This window comes from Schistocerca gregaria, chromosome 6 (genome assembly GCF_023897955.1).
Source record: "Schistocerca gregaria isolate iqSchGreg1 chromosome 6, iqSchGreg1.2, whole genome shotgun sequence".
In the NCBI taxonomy this organism is placed as follows: domain Eukaryota; kingdom Metazoa; phylum Arthropoda; class Insecta; order Orthoptera; family Acrididae; genus Schistocerca; species Schistocerca gregaria.
The window spans coordinates 586,581,579-586,595,315 of NC_064925.1; positions in this window are offsets into that span (position 1 = coordinate 586,581,579).

A 13,737-nucleotide genomic window follows, 5' to 3' on the forward strand; every position below is an offset into this window, starting at 1 on the left:
AGGTGACTTTCTCAACCGAGTCATCACTGGAGACGTGTCCTGGTATTAGAAATTCGATGTGGAGCTCAAAGCAAGGAATGGAAACTAGCAGGAGAACCGAGAACAAAAGAGTCGCAAAAATCAAGGTCCAATGTGATGACAGTGTTGATTCTTGGAGCATTGTTCACAAGGAATTTGTCCCTCCCAGCAAGAGAGTGAACGGAAATTTTTACGTTGAAGTTCTGACACGTCTCGGAGCTCTTGTGGCAAGAGTTTGACCCTTCATCACAAGAATGCGCCCGCACACATGTCGCTCGTTGTGTTTTTGGCCCGAAGCTCAATCACCACTGGATTTAATCCCGTGTGAGTTCTTCATGTTCCCAAAAATGCGTAATGGTGTGGCATTGGGAGATGTGGAAACGACATGGCAACTAAACAACATCACAACTGAAGACTTTCAGCAATGTTATCAACAGTGGAAATGGCGTTGGCAGACGTGTATCACGTCTCAGGGTGAGCACTTTGAAGGAGACCATATTGTAATACCTGAATAATTGTAAAATAAAGTTATTATGCAACTTTTATATGTATTTTTCGGACAAACCTCGCAGATTAGGAAATGAGACACTGAAGATAATAGAAGTGTTTTGTTATTTGGGTAACAAAATAATTGATGATGGCTGACACAGAGAGGATATAAAATGCAGGCTGGACTGTATATCTGAGAAAGAGGAATATGTTAGGAGTGGATGTAAATGTTACGGAGTCTTTTCTGGAGGTATCTGCGTGAAGTGTAGCCTTGCTCCGAAACGAGATGTGAACAACAAGCAGTTGAAGCTAGAAAAGGATGGTATCTTTAAAAATGTGTTTCTAGGAAGAAATTTTGATGATTTCGTGGATAAAACATAAGGTAAACTCTGTCCATCGGTACTGGCCGACCACCGTGTCATCGTTTACCAATGACGTCCAGCACACCACTATCCTGCCTGTGTCAGTTTTCTTGTCCTCGAGTTCCTCAGTTGGCATCACAAGGGTGAATGTACACTTTCCCAATCCTCTCACCCAGAAAAATCCCTGGCAGTACAGGGAAAGAAATTTTCAGCACAACATGAGTAAAAGAAGGAACTGGTTGATAAGACATACGCTGATGCATCAAGGAATCATCAATTTGGTGTTGGTGGGATTTGAGTGAGAGGAGGAAAAGCTGTTGAAGGGGAAATACAGTAAGCAGGTTCAAATAGATGTAGGCTTGCATAGAGAGCTGCATCAAACCAGTCTTTGGACTGAAGACCACAACAACAAAAACAGTTGGCTGTGTGTAGGAATTTTCTGTGGTCAGGAAAGCAATGAGAAATGATTTTCTGATTAAGAAAAGTGCAAACACTATACATTAATGTGGTGTAAAATGTTTCTTGAGCTGTTTATGAAGCCAGAGAAATCTTATATTAGTTCTTTTGGCATGATAAACCTGTACACGATGATTAAACTACACCTACCCATGGGTTTTATGCAACTTGCAATGCCTACAAATGTCATGGGCAAGATTTTCATTTCTCTCACCCACTACATGCAAATTACTAGTCCTACATAAAAAAATGAACAGGATCTTTTTGTGGGAAATTTAATGTAGTCATTTCTTTTTGGGAGGGGAGGGGATACATTTTTACTAGAAGCCATAGTTTTTTAATTATTTAACAAAAAGTACAAGACAGGCATTCAAATGCCTTTTTTCTTGAATGCCACAGAAAGTGTGGTGTCCAACAAAGTACAAAATGTAATGTAGTTAATTTTGATACAAAAAGGTTCTGTTCATTGTTTTTGCAGGACTAACAGTGAGCATGTAGGGAGGAGAGAAGATTAAAATCATGGGTGTGGTTCTTGAAGATGTTGCAGGTTCCATAAAACTTTATGGCAGGGGCAGCTGAATAACCCTGTGTATGATCCACAAGATTCAACAACATGCTGATCAAACCTCATGGTCAAACATGGCTGCTGATAGAAAATAGGTGGTTCATATTGGCTTGAGTATCCCCATTATGTGACTGCTGTAAAGAGGAGGATGTGGGGTGTTCTCCGTCAGCTTTTATACCCACACTGGTATGCCAGAAAAGTAAGTACCATTGTGGGAAAGGACTCATGAAAACATTTCTTCAGACCGTAACAGCCACCACTGTTCAGACATTTGTCATAGCAGTAATCCAACTTTTCTATGCCCTTTTCATAGAAAGATAATACCAGTTAAGACCTCCAATACTGATCACACTTGCTTACATCATCATAGGTGTTCAAGCACCTTCATCCTGACTGATGATGAAGTAAAAGTGGTAGTCCGAAGATGTGAGATCAGCACTGATTGGCAGGTGGTCTCACTGTTCCCAAGTGAATTGTTTAGTAAGGATTTCAGTGCCACCAGCAGAAATGAAGCATCATAATGATTCGATTGAGAGTTTTGCATCTTTTGTTTTGAATAGTGTGATGGAGTTCTCTCGGTGTTTTGCAGTATCATACCGCTTTCATGGTTTCAGCTCTGAGAAGGAACTCAACAAGCAGAATGCCTTGTTGGTCGCAGAATCCATTTCACCTGACTTTTTGCACTTGCAACTTCATTATGATTTCTTTTTTGGGGGTGGTGGAGGATTGTCGGACTGTCACTTCCTTCACTCCATAGATTGTTGATTTTATTTTGGAGTGTCATGAAGACCCCAAGTTTCATCACCAGTCACGATTCTATTTAAGAACTCATCTTCCTTATCACTGTATTCAGTGCTGAAATGTCAAAACTCTGCCAAGGTACATAATTTTGAAAGCATTTTTCAAATGCAATTCACAAAAATTTAAGCAATTTATGACTGAGTCATGCAAAACAGTTTTTGAAATACATTCTTATTGTGAACCATGTGTTTTCTCACCCATACCATCAGTGACAACAGAAGGCTGTCCAACACATGCTTCGTCATGAGTGTTTCTTCAACTGTCTCATCCACTTTCTCACCGTAAATGTCTACAAGTTGATGAATTTCAGCTGGCTTAATGTTCTGTGTGTTGGAACTAAACATAACAGAGCACACTTCACAGTCACTGGGCTCAGAGGTTGTCCTAAAGATTTTGACTGATCACTAACAAATATAAATACCACAAAATTGAGCTGCAGTGTCAAGACAATGAACCAGAGAAATGTGTGAACCTACAACACAAGTGCTGCAGTGGCAGTAGAATGATTTGGCAATTACTTTCAGGATGCACCTCATACTTAGGACTTCAATGGAAGTGCCTGTCGCCTTTTAATGTAAATTTTTGCTTATGATGGTAACTATGTTTAAGCAGTGTGTGTGTGTGGCAAGGGGGTAATTAACAGTTGAACTATCTTTGTTTTGTTTATCTCTCTCTAGTCATGACAGGTAATGTGAATCAAGGACAAAGGTACTTTCTGAGTTACCTTAGTCAAGCTCCAACCCTTCTGTCCTGTACAGCTACTTGCTTTTATCCTGAGGTTGTTACTCTCTGGTCAGCAGGTGCTCCTAAAAAAGTTGCATACATTGTGTACAAAAATCTACATTTACAAAGAATTTGTGGGGCCAGACATGTTAGTAATGCTCAAGATATGGTGTGACTATTGGTATAGGGGCAATTCAGAAAATATCGCCTGTCTACATTATGGCACAACTGGAATATGCTTGCTCAAATAGTGACAATGCATTCAGCTGAACTGGTAACCAGTGCTTCATATACCAACATCGTCTCCCCCTATAAAAAAAGAAATTTAGAGGGAGTCACATAAAAAAAGCTTCTTTTCCTCTCCCAAACACTCGAAAATTGTGTGTATGTAGTTTGTTTTCATATACAGGGTGTATTAAAAGAGCTGTCACCATTACCTACACTGCTTGCATGGTGTTAATTTGCACACAGATTTCTGGTTGTTCCACTGGAAAGCTTACCAAGACATTTACAGCATAAAACCGATACCTGCTTGTATTTTAAAAAATGTACACAGCTCAAAGGTAGTGCAACTCCAACTCTGTAGAATTACCATGCCTTTCATGCAGTACAACATTTTTAACCTCTGGGATTTGCTACGAAGTAATTACTCGATGCCATACGAAAAAACAAAACAGCCTCACTGCTAATATTTCTCACATACGTAATAGGTGATGGGAACAATGAAACCAACAAAATTAAGAAGACCATTAGCATTTTTTTTTAAATTCATCTATCTTTTACAGTAAATTTCAACCATAAATGTTTCGTAGGCACATTACAACATTAAGAAACACTGCATTATAAATATAATTTGGGATTTCAGTGTGCAACTATATACATGACCATTTTTATTACTTAAGGGTTAATTTTATCAACTTACAGAAACAGTTAGTTTAAGAAACATTTCATCATGCCGATGGTCACCTGTTATCTCACTGCTACATAGTGTTAAACCATAAGCTAGGTGGAAGACTCACTGGACGAAAAATTGTTAGAACTACCTACATACATTGGTAAAAAGCACTTCTGCTGGTCTCAAAATACTTTATTGTGCGCTTCTGTTCCAAATGACAACTTCACAGCTACAGTAATTTCACCAATAAGGTGGGCTACAAATAGGTTGTAATTTTCTGACCTGAGTAGCTCTTCAGCAAATAGAGCTACATAATATGTGCTACTGTTTTTACATGACCACTAATGCTAGTCATGTTTACAATAGAAACAATAATTAGGCCCAATACATTTAAAATTGTATGCCTACAGCCAGAATGTACTACTTGTTGGAAATGAAAATTCATCAAAATACTTGTAGTACACACTGAAATACCTTGCATCCATTCTCTCTTGCTGCAATAAAGCTAAATCTCATAGCCAAAGGCAGTTGTACATTGTTGAGGGGAACTAGAACAGCTAGTAAATGTAACTAAATAATATCTGTATTCATTTGAGTTTGTTTCACCAAGATCCAGATTATGTTGTCACTTATGTCCCCTTGTTCTCACATTAACCGATTAGTTTTCAATTTTGGCCAATTGATACAAGACAGACTTATAACTCCTTCATGTTCATTGTTATTGGCAATAACTTTATTAGCTCTGATGACAATACAAAACTTAATAAACAAGTCAATGCAATCTGTGCCAGCACTTACCTCTTTCAAATTTTGTTTACATTCAGTGCTATTCATTTTGTTCTAAGGCTTGTGTTTAGTATAAATAACCAATGGTGCATCTGTAGGCCATACCAGTTCCAATATTAAAACTGCCTCAATTTGATCCCATAGATTGCCACTTTACTGATGTGGCATTTAATAAATTAAAAAGAGCATCTCTCTTGAAATATTTACAAACTGAATACTGCTGAACAAGACGTACGTACATTTTGACACAGTTATACAATTGAAAACATTGACAGATGCTCCAAAAATTTCTTTTGCAACCTGAATACTGAAACATGTTCTAGGAACTACTTTAAAATGTTAAAATTCTACAAGAGGCTCTACACTGGAAGACACTCTGTTTCATTTTTATATTACTGCAGAAGGGCAGGAGCAAGATAAGGTACTTTCAGGTTCCAGTACTGACCATGGTCTTACTGTCATCCAGTTAGAAACATTCACACAATGTTAGTCATAGCAGAAGCACTTCCACTACAATGGTTGTGACAAGTATGCTCCTAAACCCTATTATTCTCATTTACTTTTTTGTGGTTTACATTGTTCACTGATAAACAATGGCATCCTAGCAGACACTGTAGAAATAAACTTCTTTGGACCAAATACATGTTAAATGTTTATTAGTATTTCTGTCACAACAATAGAAGGTAAGTAAGGTTGCTCCACACCAAAATTATAAAATTTTTTACTGCCAACATCAGTTGTTCTGCTCCAAAATCAAACTAAATTTTCAGGTCTTCTGTGTGGTCTGCAAGTTCCTTTATGTTGGAAGCATATGTTTTACTTAATAGACAAGTTTTCTAGAACTTGTGATTTAGTAGAAAGCAAAGAAAAAACTAAAAGGCGATGAAATGAGAGATTAGAATGTGTGAGAATCACTCCAATTAGGCCAGTGGCTATATAATCTTGGTGGTGCACGGAACTGGGTTCTCAAGGCTGAGAAGAGACAGAAAAATGAAGTGAGATGTTTATGTTCCTTTGAAAGATCTAGAGACACTAGGAAGGATTATGTATGCCAATCAAGGACTATTTAAGACCATGACAGTTGGTCCTCTTGACTAGGGGTGTGAGAGAACAAACCACCACAGAAGAAAGGGAAAAATATTGTGAACTGCTATGCCAGATAGACAAATGTGTAAATTCATTAACTGAACACATAACAGGTATTGACTAGTAATAAGTTTCGCCAAAGCCAGTTGTCATTGGTTAGGTCAATACATGCCTAAGATGTCATTTTTCATGAGTAACACTGTGTGAACAAAGAACAGCTCTCAAGCATACTAAACATCAATGACCCGCTGCCTACTGGAATAACAAAGTTTCTTTATGGACCACATTTTGATTACTTGGCAGAAGCAATCTCTAGTTTATAGTGGGCTGTAATGATATCAAGCATAGTATCTCACATCACCTCATAACTTTGGCATTCTGCTGTTTTTAGGGCAGTGCTTAACAAATCAAAGAAGTTCGCCAAGATATGGCACTGTTTTTTATAATACCTGCCACTCTGCTTGTGTCATGTTAATGGAAACTGACAATCATAGCACCCACAATGGTTCAATTTTCACTTTCACAAAAAGAAAACCAGACTGTCTGTGGGTTTGGTGTTCAGCAGGGGGCCAAACCTTGTTAGTGGTCTCGCTGCGAGACTCAAAAGCATTCTAATGCCCGTGCTTACATCACCGGGTTTTGAGAGAACTGTCGGAAGGCAGCAGTGTTATTCTTGGCAGGTCCTGGCAAAAATTACTATTGGGACAGCAAATGCATTAAATTAATAGAAACTGCTGTCAGGTAGAACCACTGTACTCAATAACAACCAGAATCATTTCTATAAGTATCGCATATGAGTGCAGCTTATGGAAACTATATGGACATGAGTTCAAAATCCCTTTCTTATCTGCAGGAATTTACACTAGATTATCACACAACAGCTGTAGGGACCTAGAATAAGTTTATTCATTGAGAATACAGAAAATTGCGACACTCTCATTTCGTTATTTTCAACAGAACAACCAAAGGAAATGGAAAATCTAGCTGAAGAAATTAATAAATTACACCACAAAATTCAATTCATTTCACTGTAGGAATGAAACATTAACAAAACTTTTTATATAAAATTCTGAAATTTCCAGGAAGCCAACAATTACCAGGGTTACCATCCATATCAATATAAAAATGTGTTCTTCGACCAATGTTTAATCACATGCGTAATGATCCAATGGATACAAGTGAAATATAAAAAGAAACACAAATTGTAAAATCAGCTGCCTCCAGTTATGAATACATTCCCGCTGTAATACATAAATTAAACCAACCACCCACAAACAGGAAGACCATCTTTGTAATAAGCTGACCTTCCTCAAGGAAGATTTCATGCCAACCTCTTCAAGTTGTATGACATAAAAATAAGCTTCTTCACAAGCAACACAATACTGAAAGCACTAAGCAAGAATATCACAAGTCAGGTATGTCCAAACTTCTGCAATAAACAAACTGGTAGAAGCACAGGGATGCACTCTGTCTTAACATCCAAAACAAATCTGACTTTGCAGAATGAGTTACTGGGCAAGAATTGTGGCAATCAGTGTAGAAAAGAACCAGGCAAGAAATCTGACTTTCTTGAAGGAACTGAAATATCTTTCAACAGAGATACAGCACCAGTCTACTTGCTCAATGACAAATCTTGCCTTCACAACTATGAAGGCTTTATATTTCAAAAATAATTAAATTAAAAAAAAACCTGCCCCCCTATCTCTCTTTACATCTTACCTACATTAATATCACTATAAATAATCTTGCATGATATATCTAAGCCTTCTACTCTTGTTTTTAAAAGTAAACATCATCTACATAGCAAGAGCTGCAAATATTGGAACTTAACTCTATTTTTGAGCATTCATGTTCAGTTTTGATTAAAGTATTTATCCACACACTCTTATTGTCTCTGAGCAAAGTATGTTATATCTTCATAGCATGCATCAGTTGTACAGTGCTGGCTAAGTTTAGTAATCAATTGTGCCTCATGGGCATGACTATTGTCTGAAGTAGTGATGGAAGGAATTGACACTTTGAATGCTGCATAGAGGGCTATGTGAGTGTCTTTTCTGAGCAGCACATTGCAAATCATACCAGATAAGCTCAATGTTCAAATCTGGGGAGTTTAGTGGCCAGTGGAAGTGTTTAAATTTAGAAGAGTGTTCCAGGAACCACTTTGTAGCAATTCTGGACCTGCCAACTGTATCATTGTCCTGCTGGAATTGACCGAGTCCATCAGAATTCCCAATGGACAGGATGCTTATGTATGTGTCACCTTTCAGGGTCATACCTAGCCATATACTCCAACTGCATGCCTCCTACATCATTACAGAGCCTCCACCAGCTACAACTGTCCCCTACTGACATGCAGTGTCCATAGATTCAAGAGGTTGTCTCCATGCCTGTACGTGTCCAACTGCACGACACAGTTTGAAATGAGACTTGTCCGACCAGGCAATGCATTTCCACTCATCAACAGTCAAATATCGGTGTTGATGGACCCAGGTGAGGCATAAAGCTTTGTGTCGTTCAGTCATCAAGGGTACACAAGTGGACCTTCCGCTACAAAAGTTCATATCGGTGATGGTTCACACTCTGACACTTGTCCATGGCCCAGCATTGAAATATGCAGAAGGGTTGCACTTCTGTCACTTTGAATGATTCTCTTCAGTTGTTGGTCCTGTTTTTGCAGGATCTTTCTTCGGCTGCAATGATGTCGGAGATCTTATGTTTTACTAGATTCCGGATATTCACTGAATGCTCATGAAAATAACCACTTCATTCTTACGTTGGAGATGCTTTGTCCCATTGCTCATATGCCAACTATAACACCACATTCAAATTCACGTAAATCTTGATAAGCTGCCATTGTAGCAGCACTAAGCAATCTAGCATCTGTGCCAGAAAAATGTTGTCTTATATAGGCATTGCCGACTGCAGTGCCATAATCTGTATGTTTACAAATCCCTGTATTTGAATACGCATGCCAAAGCCAGTTTTGTTGGCAATTCAGAGTATATACATATCCTGTGAGAAGATAATGATATGTTACCAATCCACATACTGTGATGGAAGAGGTACATGGCAGGGAATGTGTTGTGTTGTTTGATGGTTGATGGTATTCTGGGACCATTTTATCCTCAGAAAAAAAAAAAAACCTCTTACCTTGATATGCTCAGGCTGTTACTATGACTGGCTGACTCCCGAGACACAGTCTTTTTCCAGCAATATGGTGCACTGTGGCAGATGTTGCGGGCCAGGTGTTACGAGGTATGCTGAAATGGCAGGGGTGGTCCTATTCCCTGGTGTTCTAGGCCAACAGGCATTAGAAACGTGGGCTTGTTTCTGTGAGCACATACCAAGGACAGAGTCTAACAAGCAGCTGTCAACCACATCAAAAATTTAATGAACAAAATCATTTCTGTCCTTGCCACAGGTGATGCAGATATAATGTGCTGAATGTGGATCGATCCTGATAACAGACTGGAAATTGTGCCCACATGTTGAAATTGATTAAACTGCATAAAACTTTGTGACAATACCTTAGGTCTAATTTGTTTGCATGCTGTTACACAACATAAGTGTTCTGTAACTTTTGAGACACTCTGTTTATCCTCTGCCCATTGCAGGTTAAAAACCTTATTGTGCTGTCAGAGCCCTTGATATGTTCTCAGAAAGAGGCTAAACCACCACACATTTCAAGTCACCTGCTGTCCAGTTTATGTGGTGTTTGCTGCACTGACAACATATATATTTTTATGCCTCAATAGTCTTCTGCAAGGGTCCCACTGCATGCAACTTGCCATCACATTATTTGGTTGAAAACTAGTAGACATGGGTCTGCAGTGATTCCTGTTGTGTTTGAGACTGACTGTCAATGGCAACTTACAATGTTCATCTCGATGACTAACTACGAGTTAGGATCTTAATGTGGCCACATTGTGTGGTACAACATTCCTTGTAGACAAGCATTTGGGAGAGAATAATCCCATACGAGGAGGGTTGAGGAAAGAGCATGTAAAAGGCACATTATAAAATATGTGATGAAGGGAGGCAAATAACGTTGAGTAGCATCTATCGACCCACTTCACTGAGAGGTCAGCATATCTGACTGCCATGCAGTTCATTTCCAGTCATGTCACACCTTCTCTCTGCTCAGGGAGTGGGTGATATGTTGTCCTTATTATTGATTCATCATCGCCAGCATGAAAGTCACCCACCGTGGTGTCAACAGAAAAGACCTGCAACTTGTCAGCGAAACTTACCCAGCAAGTGACTCCCAGGTTTCAATGTCCATATGACCACTTCATTCCACCTAGAGCATTAGAAAGGGAAACGTACCAAAGAGGAACAGTGACCAAATATGCTAAATGTGTTGGGCTATAAACAAACAAGGATACTATTTCAAAATTTAAAAGCTTTTGTCTACCTTGGTCACCAAAGTCTGAACATTATGGCCTTTCCTCAGAAACATACAGTGATCAGAAGTCCAAAGTAGCAACCGAAAAAAGATATCTTATCAGTGTACTATCAGATATGAGGCTCCTCTGAAATTGTCTATGGAGGTTTTTTACTTTCTCCTATATAAAGGGTGAGATGAACTCCACTGATAAAATTCAATTGGTGGTTCAAATATGTTTTATGAGTATTTTGGTACAATGGATCTTGGTCTCCTGTGGCTCACTGCAAAGTAATAATGTAATTATGATTTATTTAGTTTGTTACCTTCATTTCTTCTGAAAATACACTGTCCAGCAGACACGTTAATGTGACTACCCGTCAAGACCTCGAATAACCTCTTTTTGCAGTGCACACCGTTGCGAGACATGCAGGAGGAGATTCATGGAAATGATCATATGGCATTAATGACTGGCAGACCCCATCCAGGCTCGATCAGTTGCCTACTGCAATTCTTTTCATTTTATGCTGCTTTTGAGACATGCTTGTTGATGACAAGAACAACACAATGCCCACTTTCCAAGGACACAAAAATCCCGTATCAAACTGGGCTCCCCCACGTGGCTGTGAGGTTCTGTATTAACAGGGGTGTGGAGCCATTACGATTTCATTGCCAAGTCCAGGTGTTCTAGGTTTCTCATGTGAGGATCCACGGACAATACACCCTGGCAGGGGGGTTCCCACAGATTCTCAGTTGGTTTATATCCGAGTCTTTGGTGGTTAGAGGCATGTGATAAACTCGTCCTGTTGCTGTTTGAACCACACATGAGCTGTGAGCTGTGTTGCATTGTACTGCTGGTAAATGTCACTATGCTGAATAAAAACAAACGGTGTGTACGGGTGGACACGGCCCTCGAGGACAGACGGATACATCTGTTGATCCTTTGTGCCTCCCAGAATATCATCACCACCCAGGGAATGCCACAGACTCCCTCCCCTGTCGTGCCCCATTCTGACAGTTGTTGCAGTGTGTTTTGCTTTCAGACATTTAACAATGTGCATTCCAACAGCCATCTGTCATTTGAAATGCCTCTCAGTTCATTTGGGTGGTCAGTTGTTTAACAGATGCACGCCTCTGCAGCTGACATTCACCCCTGTCATCTGTGGCCCACGACTACACCACAGTATCCTCGGCACCAATTCTGAATAGCGCAATTTTGCTGAGCACAGTATACTTTAACCACACTGACATGCAAACAGTTTACAGACTTAGTCATTCCCAAATGCTTCCACCCTTTCCCCAAAAGCCAATGACAGTGCACATTTTGTCTCCTCCTTACAGTGACAACTGCACTGTTTTCTGTGGCTCCCAACATGCTTTGTATACCCTTCACTGCTAGTGGTGTTGTCTGTGAGTGGTTACTGCATGTCGATTTTGATTGCAGGCAGTGGTCACATTAATATTATGGACCAGACCATGTATCTACACAATAAAGAAAAAAACCCAGTGTAGCATATCAACTGTATTTTGTCAAAAAATATGCAAGTTTTTTCCACAGAAACGGAAAATTTCTAAATTCGTTCCCCTGTTGAAAAAGAGTGATAATCTTGAAACAGAAAACTGCAGACCTGTCTCACTTCTCCCAACTTTCTCTAAGGTTTTGGCGATACTAATCAAATATAGAGTGACACATTATCTTAATTATGGAATCTGATAAACAGTAATCAGCATGGATTTCTAGCTGGGAGTAGTAGCGAAACAGCTGTACTGGAAAAAACCCAAAGGAAATAATTAGTAAATTGGGAGAGGGAAAAAGTGTTGTCAGGATAAATCTAGAGCTTTCAAAAGCCTTTGACACTGTTGACCACAGCATATGTTTGGAAAGCTTGAAGCTATAGGTATCAGAGGACCGGAGCAAAAAGTGGCTTGAGTGGTATCTGGAAAAGAGGATGCAGGTGGTTGGAATTACAGCACCAAAAGAAGTGTATTAGGCCCCTTGCTGTTCCCCATTTACATTAATTATATTCATATGCCAGAGAGAAAAGCTAGAATCAAGTTGTTTTGCTGATGATACTAGTTTAATTGTTTGTTTTATGAAGCAGTCATTGCACACTATTGTGGACCATGTCCTACAAGATACACAAAAATGGCTCGGTGCAAACAAGCTAACACTGAATGCAAAAAAAAAAAACTAATTATGTGCAATATGTAAGAATAAGTGAACATGACGACCTACATCTCACTATGGAGGGAAACAACTTGAAAGAGTTCAGTGAGCAAAATTCCTGGGTATGCACATTGATGAGAAGATAAACTGGAAGGACCATGTGGTGAGCTTAGCACTAAAACCCAATTCAGCATGTTTTGTACTTGGAATAATTTCAAGAGTTTGTAGTAACGACTGTACCAGATTAGTATATTTTGGCTATTTCCAGTCAATTGAGGCCTATAGGATAGTATCCTTGAGGAAAAACAAATTGTTGTTTAAATGAGATTTTCAAATTACAAAAACACCCTATTCAGATAATGACCCAGAGCCCACATCAAACACGTTGTAGGCCCCTTTTTAAAGCATTGGAAATTTTTGCAATTCCATCATTATACATTCTGAAATGTCTGTCGGTGATCAAACAAAATTGCGACAAAATGAAAAACCAATACAGGTTACCATACATGGCAATGTAAAGATCTCCACTTACAGGCTGTAATAAGGACCCAAAGTCAGAAACATGTATGTAATCAAGGCATCAAACTTTTTAATGCACTACCAAAACATATCAAAGAGCTGGAAAATTAGGATAAATTTAAAACTGTTATAAAGAACAACATGCTTGACAAATGTTATTACAGCATAAGTGAATAGCTGTGCACAAATGTATAAGGATTTAATTTCATGTGATGAACAAAATTTCATCAGTGAATGTGTCTGGCAAGCCCATAAGAAGATCAATAACCACATGCTTAAAAAATGTCACTAAAGTATAAGTGAATAGCTCTGCTCAACTGTAGAAAAATATATGATGTGGCAAATGAAATCACAACTTCAAGGAATAGGTCTGTCCAGCACATAATTTCTTGTGCCATAAAAACAGTTATTTGTTGTATATTGTAATAAAAATGAGATAAATTAATATGAATACAGCACAAATTTGATCATTGGGATGTTGTGGTC